Below are 14,191 nucleotides of genomic sequence, written 5' to 3' on the forward strand. Positions count from 1 at the left end.
GCGAGACAGCCCTTCGCGGGGCTCCACTCTCTCTCGGGGTCAGGCCCCTCCACCTCCTGGAGCCGCACCTCTCGGAGCCTTAGCACACCTGTTTCTTGCCGTGGGCCCCCTCAGGGAGTCCACTCACTCTGGACCCCCTGGGCCTTCACCCCCGAAGGGGTTGATGCCACCCTGTTCTCTAGACCGGAGCGACTCTCAGCCAGTATAACACAGGAGGGTTTATTGAAGGTTGAACACAGCACAGGAAATTCTCAGGGCCTCAGGCCTGGCCTCCCTCAGACCAGCACATCCCAGTCTCTCTGCCTCCAGGTAGGCTCTGCCTGCTCCCCCTCTCCAGCCCCGAGCCCCCCTGCTCCCAGCTGGGCATCTGAAATCATCGGCCTCAGGCTCTGCCTCTGTCCATTGTCTTCTCTCCAGGTAAACAGGGTCGTAAACCGGGGCCTTCTCTCCTGCTTCTGTTCTCTGGCTGGAACCAGCTGGTTAGGTCACTGGGTCCTCACTCTGCAGCCCATTGTCCGCCCACTGGCCAGAACCGGCTGCGTCTCCTCAGCTGGGCCTCCGGGTCGCCAGGTCACCGGTTGCTGGGGTATCCATCCTCCAGGCCATCGGCTGGGTCCCCAAGTTCTCTCTCCGGTCCTCTGCAAAACAAACTCCTTCTCCCCTCACCTCATTAACCAGTAACACCCAGGGAAACTGAGTCCCACTCCCTCCACATGCAAACCATTGAAAACTCCACATAAAACAAAAAAAAACCCACTTCGTCACACCCTGTATAAAGCTTATACAGGGTAAACTCATAAATCCCGTTAGAGGGGCTGATGGAGGCACCGCTCCACACTGCTGATGGGAAGAGATCTTGGATTTTAGCCTGAGCCCTGTGTAACTGGCCTGGCCAGCGTGGGATCTATGCACCCAGCAAGCAGAGAACCAGGGTCATGCCATAGGGCCGCAGAGCTGGAGGGACCCTTGGGGGTCGTCTGCTCCAGCCACTTTCCTGAGGCAGGATCGAGTATGACGGGTTTCTCCAGCCTGTTCTTAACCCTCTGGTGCCGGGGGTCCCACAGCCTGTAACCATCGGGGACTGGTCCGGCACCGGACCAGCCACGGTGCTAGGAAGTGTCACTCTTGTGTGGCTGATTTTGGATGCAGCTGCCCCCCAGGATTATCCTTGTTGACTTCCCCCTCCCCCCCAAAAAATGGTAGGGCCAGAAGGGGCTGGCGTGTGGGTCCAGCCTGGCCTCAGGGGCCGTATTCGAGGCACAAGGGACTGGGTGGCAGGGCCTGGAGGAGTTGGAGCGTTTGGGGTTCATTTTGGTATCTGGCTTCGTACTGGCCCCCGGCCACGGATCTGGCTTTTCCCTCTCTTTGTACAGGCTGTTTTGAGAAATAAAACGACTCGAAATGCCCAGGGAATCACTGCCAAACATGTGAGCGCTGTGCGGGGGCATTCGACTGAATGTTTGATCGACGTTTGAAAATGGTGGAGGGGAACCGACAGGCAGTGGTTCTGGAGGAGGGGAATCCAGGGACGGTGGCTGGTCAGACAGGGGACAGATGGGAGGTAACTGGGTGGGGGGACCCCAGGAAACGAAGGGGACCGGGGATGCAGGAGGTACCGGTGTGCGGCAGTGTAAGGGGGAGTGGGGCGGAGGGCCAGATCCCCCAGTTCCATAGTCACAGCTGTATGAGCCAGGCTGCCTGGCTGTCTCTGGGCCTCTCTCCAGGTTGCTGGGCAGAGAGAAGGGCCGGAGGGTGCTCCTGACGGGAAGGCAGATGTCCCGGACTCCCAGGCCCTTTGCTCTCTCAGCTCCATATGGCCCCGTCAGTCTGACAGCCCTCCCCAGGCTCCACAGCTTCCTGGGTCCGCACCTCTCTGAGCCATCAGCACACCTGGCTCTGCCGTGGGCCCCTCAGGGAATCCACAAATACAACAAGGAGTCCGGTGGCACCTTAAAGACTAACAGATTTATTTGGGCATCAGTTTTCCTGTGTAAAAAAAACTTCACTTCTTCAGATACTTCTTCAGGGAATCCACTTGCTCGGGGCCACTACACCCAGGGGAGCAATGCCTGCCCCCTGATCTCTAGCCTGCCATGACTCTCCACCAGCGTAACACAGGTGGGTTCATTGTACATCTAGACACAGCACGGGCAGTTCTCAGGGGCCTCGGGCCTGGCCAGTCTCAGCCTCGTCCAGCTGGGTCTGTCCCTGATTCTGACTGCTCTTTGTCCCCAGTCCAGCAGCCCCCACCTCCCCGCCGACCACCCTATATCCCTTCCGCCCTTTGTCTTCGTTCCTGGGCAAAGAAATCACCTGGGCCCTCTCTCTTCTCTCCTTTGTTCCCCCCTGGCTGGAACCAGCCGGTCGGGTCACCAGGGTCCTCTCTCCTCAGCCCCTTGTCCTCCCACTGGCCAGAACCGGAGGCCACTGGGCTGGGCCTCCCGGTCACCAGGTCACCCGTCGCCGGGTCTGCCATCACCAGGCTGCTGTCTGGTGACCAGGGGTCCCGGCTGCTAGGCGAGGTCACACCTGGTCCTTTGCAACAACAAACCCTCTCCCACCCCCTCATTACACAGGCAGCACCCAGGGAAACTGAGACCCACACCGTGTTCATGCAAAACACTAAGGAAATGCCCTGTTTCATCACACTGGTCCTCCCCAAAGGAGCCACTCGGCTGCTGCCCTGCTAGATGCCCCTCATGCCCCTGGCCTGGGGTGCCCTGTGCCCAGACACCCCTCCTGTAGCTGTCCCTGGCTGGGCAGACAGCAGTGCTGGGTCACCAGGAGGCACTAGGGCTCTAGCTGGTGTGGCATTGGCAGGCCACGGGGATGGAGTCAGGAGCCTGTCTGGGAGCGGGGCCCGTGGGGGCCAGTTTCTGTCTCAGCTGGATGTTTTCCCATATCTGCAAACTCAACTGACTCTGGGGCTGGATCAATGGGCCGGATTGTGGCTCTGGCTGGAGGCATCGCCTGTGTCCTTTCGCTCCAGGCTGTGTCTCCTCCAGCTTTGATTCCTGAGCACCGAGATGTGGGCTTTCCTTGCCCAGGGTCTGGGCCACCAGCTCTTCAGGTCAAGGAGCATCTGCCCCACTCAGCGGTGCTCTCCCAGGCTGCCTGGTAGCCTGAGTTTTCCCTGGGTTCGCTGCCTCTATCCCTGGGAGCGTTCCACCCTCTCCTGCAGCCATCTTCCTCCTCATGCTCTTCCCAGCAAGCTCCTTCCCAGCTCCAGGTGCCCCAGGGTCCTTCCGAACCTCAGCTTGGCCCATTGCTTTGATGGCCTGCTGGGGTCAGCTTGCCTCTTCTTTGGGTCTCCGCATGGCATGGCTAGGAAACCTTCCCCATAGGCCCTGCCTGTGGCTCCGGGCTTGGCGTCCCTGGCACTCTGCAGAGAGCTGGGGGTCTCCAGGCACCCCTGTAATGATGCAGTTCTGGCGGGACCCAACTGAGAGTGCCAATTCAGGACTAATTGCTTAAAACAGGGCAGTTACAGCCCAAGGCTGGGGTTTTTCCACCTCTAAGGCAAACCAAACCAGCCAGACTAAGAGGACTTTGGTCTCACCCCGCTGGCTAACCACAAGTCACACAAGCAATTCCCTTAGACACTCCAGTTTCCCAGTATCACCACCAGTGCTAGTCGTTATGAGGACAAATGGTTATGAAAACCAATACCCCAGTAAAAGAAAAAAGGTTCTCCTGATCCCATAGGACCAAGCCCCAGACCCAGCTCAATATACAAATCAGATCTTATCCACAAATCACGCTGTTGCCAATCCTTTAGAATCTAAAATCTAAAGGTTTATTCATAAAAGGAAAAAGATAGAGATGAGAGTTAGAACTGGTTAAATGGAATCAATTACATACAGTAATGGCAAAGTCTTGGTTCAGGCTTCCAGCAGCGATAAAATAAACTGCAGGTTTAAATCAAGTCTCTGGAATACATCCCCAGCTGGGATGGGTCATCAGTCCTTTGTGTAGAGCTTCCATTTGTAGCAAAGTCCCTCCAGAGGTAAGAAGCAGGATTGAAGACAAGATGGAGACGAGGCATCAGCCTTATATAGTCTTTTCCAGGTGTAAGAACATCTCTTTTGTTCTTACTGTGGAAAATTACAGCAAAATGGAGTCTGGAGTCACATGGGCAAGTTCCTGCATACTTTGCTGAGTTACAAGGCATATTTGCCTTCTCTCAATGGGTCCATTGTATAGCTGATGGTCCTTAATGGGCCATCAAGCAGGCTAGGCAGAGCTAACACCAACTTGTCTGGGATGTCTCCCAGAAACATAGCATAAGTTTGAAAAACAGACAGTATAGAGCCAATATTCATAACTTCAACTACAAAATTGATACATGCATATAGACAGCATAATCATAACCAGCAAACCCTAACCTTGTATTAGACACCTCATTTGACCCCCTTTATACAAGATTTGGTGCCACTACAGGACCTTGTTCGCAACCATGTTCTATATGGTCCCAGATTATATCAATAACGTCACAACCCCTCGCACTGATCTGTAGGGAGGGGATCCCTCAAGGGCAGAAAGCTCCTTCCCTACCCCAGGCAGGGCTGCCGAGAGCGGGTTCGGGCCCCAGTGAAAAAAATTTTTCGGGCCCCCCAGCAAGGGCGGACCAGCTAAACAGGGCCGACGAGAGGTGGGGGAAGCCGGGGAAGCCAGGCCCCGGTAAGGTGATGGGGGCGGGGGAGAGGAAGCTGGGGAAACTGGGCCCCAGGCGCCCTTCCGGACCACCGGGCCGGTAATTTGTACCGGCTTCCCCCCCCCCCCCCCCTTCGTTGGCCCTGACCCCAGGTGCACAAGCCTGTGATGGCTGGGGGATGCTCTGTTTCTGTGACCTTAGCAGCTCTGTGGGGCAGGACCAGCGCTCTGTTCTGAGTTTGGACCGCGCCTGGCCCAGCGGTGTCCTGGGCCATGGCTCGGGCTCTCATGTGTCGCGGTGACACTGCTAATATATCACAGCTGTCGGGCAGGCTCCTTGCCATCCTGCAAAGGGCCCACTGGCCGCAGCCTGAGGTGGAGCTGCACACGGCAGGCATGTGCCCGAGGCTGGAGATGCCCAGCCGGGAGGCCCCTGGAGCTGATGCTGTGGCATTTGCTCTGGTGCTCCGCGTGCGGCTTTGCTTTCCAAAGCCTGGGACTCAGCTCTCCCTTGTGCCACTGCTACGCTGGGTGATCCGTCTAGGCTGGATATTAGGAAACACTATTTCACTAGGAGGGTGGTGAAGCACTGGAATGGGTTACCTAGGGAGGTGGTGGAATCTCCTTCCTTAGAAGGTTTTAAGGCCCCAGCTTGACAAAACCCTGGCTGGGATGATTTAGTTGGAGTTGTGACATTACACTCCATATTCTTTATGACAATATGCTTGTGAGATGGAACTGACAGAACTGAGATGTGCTTTATGCAAGACGGCACCTGTGAGGTATCATTGGAAAGGTTCTGATTTACTGAATGCGATTATCCAATGTGTGTGCCGGTATCATTTCTGTATCTGACCATGTCTCCGTATTTCAAATGTGCTACGCTGGATGAGGCCAAACAATGTTAATGGCTTACTGAGGAAATGCACAAGCACCAGGATTACCCCAGGATTACCCCAGGAACTGCGTGCAACAGAAACCCCTCAGAGATAGCACTGCACAATGGGAACGGTCTGACCCAGGTCACAGCAAAAGAGCTTTCCAGCAAGTGTGTGTGGGGGGGAGATATAAAAGAGGGGCAATGACAACGTGAGGGGGCCTCACTCTCCTGACAACACCACACCGGAAAATATCTGAGGAACAAAGACTGAACTGGGAGAAGTGATGGTCCTAGGCTAAGATCTTTAGTCTGTGTATGAAAACCTGGGAAAGCCAAGGCAGCTTGTGCCTTAAGAATCTGCCAGCCTGTTTATCACTCAGGGTGAGAATTTGCTAATTTGTATCCTACCTATCTAGTGGGTCAAGCTTAGTTTGCATGTTTTGTTTCATTTGCTTAGTAATCTCCTTCCTTCTGTTTGCTATTCCGTTAACCACTTAAAATCTACCTTTTGTAGTTTATAAATGTATTTTGTTTATTATTAAACCCAGATTATGTAATTTCTAACTTGGGGCGCAAGAAGTCGTGCACATCTCTCTTCACATTGAGGAAGAGGGTGGATTTTTATGAGCTTGCGCTGTGCAGATTTTTCTATACAGTACAAGACAGTATTATTTTGGATTTATCTCCCCAAAGGGGTGTGAGTCCTCTCCCATGGAGCTGACTTCAGCGGGGTCTGTGTCTGCAGCGGGGTGTGGCCCTACCTGTGCGTGTGCTGCAAGAGGCCGGAGAGCCTCATTCAGCAAAACGGGGAGAGGGAACCCAGGCTGGTGGAGCAGGAGAGGCTCAGTGAAATCCCAGTACATCAGGTGACATCCCGGACAGGGGCTCCAACCAATCACAGGGGTTGGTCCTGCTTTGAGCAGGAGGTTGAACCAGAGCCGGCTCCAGAGTTTTTGCCGCCCCAAGTGGCAGGAAAATAAATAAATAAATAAAAAGCTGTGATCGGCGGCACTTTGGTGGCAGGTCCTTCCCTCCGAGAGGGACTGAGGGACTGAGGGACCCACCGCTGAATTGCCGCCGAAGAGCTGGACATGCCACCCCAAGCACCTGCTTGCTGCGCTGGTGCCTGGAGCCGGCCCTAGGTTGGACTAGATGACCTCCTGAGGTCTCTTCCAACCCTAATCTTCTATGAGTCAATGATTCTATGATCCAGAGCACCTCCAACACACAGCTGCCTGGACCCCCACTCCCTATTTCACCCCCAGCTCACCACCCCCTTGCTGTGCCATCCCCTGGGTCGCATGCCCCTGAATACCATCCTACTACCACCCCCCCAGCATCCTCCAACACCGCTTGCCCTGCCCACGCTCTCCACCCTAAACAAGAGTCCTGGGGCGCCCAGGCATTAGGCAGGCTCTCGGGGGTGAATTTCACCCAGTAGCGTTGAGGGGTGAGGTGCCTGGTCTCTCAGGGGTCCGGCTGGCTGGGGTGCCCAGCAGTGGGCATGGCACCAGCCTGGAGGGGCTCTGGGGTTCGCCCCCAGAGTGTTGGAATCTGGGCGCTGGATGATAGGGTGACAGACAGCAAATGTGAAAAATCGGGACGGGGGTGGGGGGTAATAGGAGCCTATATAAGAAAAAGACCCAAAAATCGGGACTGTCCCTATAAAATCAGGACATCTGGTCACCCTACTGGATGAAAATGAATCCACTAAGCAAATTACAACGTGAGGCTCATGTGGGACCTAACTGTGAGCTTGCGATTGACGGGCTGGGGGCAGGGCTGGCTATTTAAACCCAGACCATAAGTGGAGCCTAATTAGGCTCCCAGGTCAAGTCAGCTTCCCTTATTATTGGCATCTCTTCTGTGGTGACTGATTCTGGGTCATCTCCAGCTCATCAGCTGGGGTAGCTGGGCCCAGAGCCGCAGGATGCCCCCCAGCTGGAGGCCCACCAAGGCGGGGTCTCTGTTCCCACCGCCAGGTGTACAGGGAACGGAGCACCACATCCGAGAGGTGTTTAGGGGCCTAACTCCCTTGGGGAGGATGCAGAGGGGTGACTGGGCCAAATCAGTGTGATGGTGCAACCCCGTGCACTAGGTCTGTTTCCATCTGCAGAGGGTGAACAGGGCAAACCTGGGGGTGCTGAGACCCGCTTCAGGCACTTCAAAGCCTGGGAGGTATTCGCCTGACACCTCTGAGCTCCCCTGCCCATTCAGCTGCCCCTGCGCCCCCCCCTCCAGCTGCTCCCCGGCTGCTCCGGCTGCCCCCCCACACCTCCTCTGCCGGTCCAGCTGCCCCCCGTACCCATATGGCCAGACCAGCTGCCCCCTCACCCCCTGTCATCCATCTGCCTCCCCCCGCTCCATGGCCCGTCCGGCTGACATCCCTCTGTTCCCCTGCTCCCATGCCCCTGCCAGCATGCCATGTGCTTGCTTATGCTGCCATCTACAGGCCAGTGCCCAGCACTGCACCCTGCCACCCAGACCCCAGGGCTGCGGCTGTCCTGCCCCAGCGCTGGGGGCAGAGCCTGGAGGGTTGCTCTTTGCTGGCCTGGGCACTGCAGCTCCTGGGGCTCAGTCCCGCCCAGGAAATGGGGCCCCACAGCCACAGGAGGGACGCAGACCTAGAGACCCCAGGTCACTGCAGGCAGCAGGAGCCAGAACCAGGGGCCAGGCTGATGTAGCTGCTGTCTGCACTGGGGGCAGGACCAGTGGAGCGCGGGGCCCGTCCCTGGCTGTGAATGAGGAGCACAGGGCTATGCACACACTAGCCGTGAGGCCATGGCCTTGCCGGGGGGCATGCGATCCTGGGGCTGAGCCGGGGACAGCAAAGGGGACAGAGTCGGGGGGGGGCAGGGGCCCCTGTAGGGAGCCGCAGCTAGGAGAGAGGCTGAATGTGTGGGGCAGTGCAGGAGAATAGCCCAGCCTCCCTGGCAGGACCATAGCTTCATTGACCAGAGAGGCAACAAGGGGATTGGCTAGAGCCAATCAGGGATGGGGTGAGGCAGCGGGGATCGCGCGGAGCCCGTCAGGGATGGGGCAGGGTTGTGGGGGTCACGTAGAGGCCGTCGGGGAAGGGGCAGGGCAGCGGGGGGTCACGCGGAGCCCATCAGGGATGGGGCAGGGCGGCGGGGATCACACGGAGGCTGTCAGGGATGGGGCAGGCGGAGGCCATTGGGGAAGGGGCGGGGCAGCGGGGGATGGGGCAGGGCGGCGGGGATCACGCGGAGCCCATCGGGGAAGGGGCGGGGCAGCGGGCAGAGGCATCCTAGAAGCCCACCAGGCTGTGTGGGGTCCTGGCCCCATCCCAGGGGTCGTGGGGTTTGGATATGTCATTGCTGCTCCCTGGCCATGGAGCCCCTGGAGCAGCCCACCCACCCCGAGCCCTGGCCAGGGTCCCCGGCAGGACGGCACTGCCAGGCGCAGAGATGGGGCCGGCCCAGCTGCCTTGACCAGCCCAGTGAACGACTGGCTGCTGTGGGCCCCATGGGTGCCGGGAACGTGTAGTGGCCAGCCAGGCTGAGCTATGCCAGCCCAGGTTGTGAAAGGTATTTGGGCACATGGAGGTTGAGGGGAGTTAGGCACCCAACTAGTTTTAAGGCTCTGGACCCAAGGGTCTCCTACGCATGTGCTGGCTCTGACCTGTCTGAGCAAAGGGGAAGGCAGCACCAGCCGGGGAGTCACCCATGTGCAGCCTGGCCCCGTATGCTCTCCTGGGTCAGGCCTGGAGCCCAGCCCTCCACCTGTCCCAACTGGTGTAAACAAGGCACAGGCCCTGCTGAGCCATGAGAGGGCGATGGCCTCACTCCTGATTTACACCAGTGTCATTGGCTGCAGGGTGGGGCGGGCCACCTGCCCCTCACCCTGCACCTCACTGCTGGTGCCTGCACCCAGGGCAAAGTGGGTGCAGGGCGCTGCCCCTTCTAGGCTGGTGGCATGTAACCCTGGCAGGGCAGCGGTGTCAGCGACAACACCAGGCGCTGGGACCTGGGAGAATAGGGTCTTCAGTGGCGTGGCAGGGGAGGATCGGGCCCACAGTGCAGGTGCAGGGGAGGATCGGGCCCACAGAACCAGGGCAGGGGAGGATTTGGCCTGTGGTGCTGGTGCAGGGAAGGATCATGCCCACAGAGCCCGGACAGGAGAGGATCGGGCCCATAGTGCTAGGACAAGGAAGGATCGGGCCCACTGAGCCGGCGCAGAGGTGGATCGGGCCCACCAAGCCGGCACAGAGGAGGATCGGTCCCAGCGCGTTCCCAGGCCCAGACACGCCCATCCCCAGCCAGGCTCAGCTCCTGGCAGCCGCTGGCTGAGCTGGGCCGCCAGCCCCATTCAGGGAGGTCAGGGAGAGCCGAGTTGTGGGCCCACCCCAGCAGCTCGTTCCCCGGTGGTGCGGGGAGGGGCAGGGGCCGGGGCTGGGACGCGAATCTCCCAGTTTCTAGCGCCCCTCCTGCCCCCGCTCCTCCCCAGGCTGGAGTGCAGCTCGCAGGCCCCAGGGGCCAAAGGTCAGTGACTCTGCACACAGTCAGGACTCCCTGGCCGGGGCTCCGGAGTGGGCACTGTGCCGGCAGTGGCCGTCTGGGCTTGCTGCTGTCAAACCTGTCTGGCAGCCCCGCGCCGGCTCCTCCTCGCCCCAGTGCCGGGCTCGGGCTCTTCCGCTCCGCCGAGCCACGTTTCCAGAGTCCCGTCGTGCCCCCCACATCCCTACGTCCCTGGGCCTGGGGGAGAGCAGCCCCGAGGCCCCCTGCCCTTGGAGACGGAGCCATGAGCCTGCTGGGCCAGGGAAGGCAGAACCGAGTGGCCCTGGGCCTCTGCACCTGCACCGAGCCCCGCCACGAAATGGGTAAGGAGAGAGCTGCCTTGCCTGCGGCACGGAGGGGACGGGGCTGGTTGGCAGGGGTGAAAGGGATTGTGGGAAAACCTCCCAGCATGCACTGTGGTCCCTGACTCCAGCCTAGGCCCCACCTCCCCCCGTCCCCACCTAGGTCCTTGGAGGGAGGGTTTAGGGGGCTTTCCACAGCACCAGGCCCTGCTGGCACTCATGCCCTGGCATGGGGGTGGGGGAATGCAGCCGGGCCCCCTGTGCACTGGGAGGAGCCGTCCTGGAGGTGGTGGGAGGGATTGGGGGGATGGAGAGGGAGGTCCTGGTTGGCCCCCCACTCTGCAGACCTAGGGGACCCCGGGGCTCAGAGCTGGGAAAGACCCGCTCGGCACATCCTCCCTCTCGAGCCCAGATGGCACATGAGGCCCCCAGCTGGTGTCCTGGCCAGGCTAGAGGGCATGAGGGGCTCGCCCAGCGCCCATCACCGGGGTATCTGGCAACTGCTGAGAATTTAAATCTAGAAATAGGGCGAAATCCCTGCCCTCTCTCCGCCTGCAGGGTGCTGCGTGGTGGGTGGGTGCAGGACGTGTCTGGGTGTGTGTGTGTGTGTCATGCCCACACGGATCAGTGTGACGGGGTCCCTAGATGAGCGTGGTTGGGGCTGCCCTGGCTCTGTCATGCCCACTCCAGCCCTGTGCCCATGGGGCAAGGCTGGCCCAGGCCTGTTCCGACTGCAGCCAGTGCCACTGGCATCCATGGGGCAAGAGTGTTAATAGCACATTAGGTTTGTGATCAGAACAACAGGGCAACACCTCTGCCCACTGGCCCCGGGGCTAAGATGCGCCGCCCATACCTGGAGGGGAGTGTCCTGCAGGAAGCCGTGAGGAGCTGGCAGGGCCAGGAATCACTTCCTCTTGTATTTGGCCGTGCACGGACCACAGGGGACCGGATGCTCACAGGCACCAGAGGGAAACTGCTCTTGGTGGAAGGCTTGGGGAAGCCCTGACCAGGGCCGGCTCTAGGATTTTTGCCGCCCAAAGCAAAAACAGTTTTGGCCGCCCCCCCACTTATTTAATTACCCCACCCCCGGCCCCACCTCAACTCCGCCCCTTCCCCAAATCCCCAGCCCTGCCTCCTCCCCCCAGGCTCTCAAGCCTAGGAGGGAGGGAGGGAGGGAGGGGGAGAAGCGGCGCCACGGCCACTCGGAGTCTCCCCCCCTCCCAGGTTTGAGAGCCTGGGAGGGAGGGCGAGTAGCGGCGCACAAATCAGCTGTTTCGCGCGCCGTGGCAGCAGCAGCGGAGGTGAGCTAGGGCGGCCGGGGCACATTTTTAGGGGCAGCATTCTGGCGCTGGCCATGCCGCCCCTAAAAATGTGCCGCCCCAAGCACCAGCTTGTTTTGCTGGTGCCTAGAGCCGGCCCTGGCTCTGACCAAGATCAAGCTTCGTCGTGCCAGGCACTGCCCAGACCCCAACCGAGATCAGGGCCCCGTCATGCCGGGCACTGCCCAGATCCCACCTGAGATCAGGGCCATGTTGTGCCGGGCGCTGCCCAGACCCCAACCAAGATCAGGGCCCCGTCATGCCGGGCGCTGCCCAGATCCCGCCTGAGATCAGGGCCATGTTGTGCCGGGCGCTGCTCAAACCCCGCCTGAGATCAGGGCCCCGTCGCGCTAGGTGCTGCCCAGACATACTCTGTGACAGCCCCTGCCCAAGGATCTCCCAGTCTGTACAGATGAAGGATTGTTACAGACAGGCACAGAGGGGGGATGGGACCAGCCTGTGCTCACACAGGGTCTGTAGCGGAGCCAGGAACCCTGATGTTCCAAGCACTAAGCTGGGCCCAGTTATTAGGCCGGGCTCTTCCTGTCGCAGCCTGGGGCCCTGTTGGCCTGGGGCTGCAGGATCCAGCCCACCTAGGGTGACCAGATGTCCCTATTTTATAGGGACAGTCCCGATATTTGGGACTTTTTCTTATATAGGTGCCTATTACCCCCCACCCCTTGTCCTGATTTTTTACACTTGCTGTCTGGTCACCCTAAGCCCGCCTCAGAGCAGGGAGTGAAAGCCTGGTCTGGAGACACACGGAGCCTGTCTCAGGAGGGGCTGGAGTGAGCTAGGGACAAGTGCCTGTGTTGAGCGCTGGCATCGTGCCTGGCACTAGACTGGCCCAGGCAGCCCCAGCCCCAGCTGGGGCATTCCTCATCCATGGGCCGGAGCCTGGACCAATGCAAAACTCCCACGGATGCCAGTTGGGGTCACAGTGGAGTGAGGGGCTGGGGGACCTGGCCTGGAGCCCTGGTCCCTGCCCACAGTGCTGGCACAGCAGGCAGGGCAGGCGGCTGGCTTGTGGCACAGAGGGCTGGGCGAGGGTGGTTCTGTGGGTCTCTTTATTTGTGCTTGGACTTGATAATGACTGCGGCCGCCCAGCCTGGCCACACGGCGTCCCTGGGTGTTAGTGTTGGCACGGATCCTCGCAGCCACCCACACCAGCCCAGCAGCTGGCTGGGGAGGCAAAGGCCAGCTGGCTGCAGCCAGCCAGGTGCCCCCTGGCCCTGCTCACAGTCAGGATCTAGGCATGTTTGTGTGTGCGTGTGTGTGTGTGTGGGGGGGGGGGGGCAGCACAGGGCCAGAGCAGCCGGCAGGGTTGCTCTCCAGAAGTCGGTGATGCGGCATGTGGGGTTTCCTCCATGGCAGCAGCGTGGCGGGCGGGCGGTCCCCAGACCTCTCCCTGCACGCAGCCTCGGCATGGCTGGGGGGCCATAGCTCCCTGGTGGCATTTGCAGGGGGCCTCAGCCAAAGACACCGAGGAACCAGGCATGCTGGGCGGGGAGAGGTTAATAACCCAGGTGGGCGGGGGCAAACCAGTGCAGAGGGAGGGCGTTAGCAGGGCCAGTAGCCCTTGGGCACAGGCCCACTTTGTGAGCCAGGCTGTGTGGCCCAGTGGTTAGCGCTCGCGCTGGATGGCTGGTGGGGTGGGTGCTTGCCCTACCTGGAATGGGCAGGCAGGATTGGCTTGGTTCTGCTGTAGCTTCAGCTGGCAGGACCTAGGGGGCAGGGTGGGGCTGGAGAGAAAATTGGGGTGGCTGTGACCAGGGGGCACCTGGGGGAGAGTGTTGCTGTGAGCTTCCTCTTCCTTTTCAGGATCACTCGTTCTCACGCCCCCCCCCCTCCCCCCGTGAAGAACAGCTCTCCCCTCATCCCCCACCCCATGGAGTAGCAACCAAGGGAGTTGCCCAAGGTCACACAGAAGCTCAGTGGCAGAGCCAGGGGCTGAACCCCTAGTCCAGGAACAGCTGTCCGGCTCTCGTAGGGTGGGGCAGGGTGGCGAGGTGGGTGCGTGGCTGGAGGGGACCCAGGAGAACTGCTCTGGGGCCGGGGAAGAGCAGTCAGGGCAGTTCCTGTCTGTGTCGGGACGACGGCACGGATGTGTCGGAGCAGGGCAATAGCGCAGGTGGGTGCGATACAGGCACGGCTTGGCGTGTGCGCGTCCATTTCTCTGTGTGTGTGTCCGTGTGTGCCCGGCTCAGCGTGTGCACATCCGTGTCTGTGTGTGTGTGTCCATGTGTGCCCGGCTCAGCATGTGTGCGTCCATGTCTGTGCGTGTGTGTCTGTGTGTGCCCGGTCCAGCGTTTGTGTATCCACGTCTGTGCATGTGTGTCCGTGTATGCCCGGCTCAGCGTGTGCGTATCCATGTCTGTGCGTGTGTGTCCGTGTATGCCCAGGCAGGGCAGGCGGCTGGCTTGCGGCACAGAGGGCTGGGCGAGGGTGGTTCTGTGGGTCTCTTTATTTGTGCTTGGACTTGCTAATGACTGCGGCCGCCCAGCCTGGCCACATGGCGTC

At 60.0% G+C, this 14,191-nt stretch overlaps 1 protein-coding gene across 3 annotated transcripts in view; it reads left to right on the forward strand.

Annotated features, from left to right (window-relative positions):
• The first annotated feature begins 9,782 nt into the window (after positions 1 to 9,782).
• The window catches only part of LOC101943034 (PH and SEC7 domain-containing protein 1), a 31,402-nt gene continuing 26,993 nt past the window's right edge, over positions 9,783 to 14,191 (forward strand). Inside the window, exon 1 of one of the 3 annotated variants that reach the window (XM_065584291.1) lies at positions 9,783 to 10,373. The gene's annotated coding sequence lies outside the window, so the exon portion shown is untranslated. The remainder of the gene's footprint in view (positions 10,374 to 14,191) is intronic. The other 2 variants (XM_005279258.4, XM_065584290.1) reach the window with 2 other exon arrangements.

This window comes from Chrysemys picta, chromosome 2 (assembly GCF_011386835.1).
Source record: "Chrysemys picta bellii isolate R12L10 chromosome 2, ASM1138683v2, whole genome shotgun sequence".
Classification (NCBI taxonomy): Eukaryota; Metazoa; Chordata; order Testudines; family Emydidae; genus Chrysemys; species Chrysemys picta.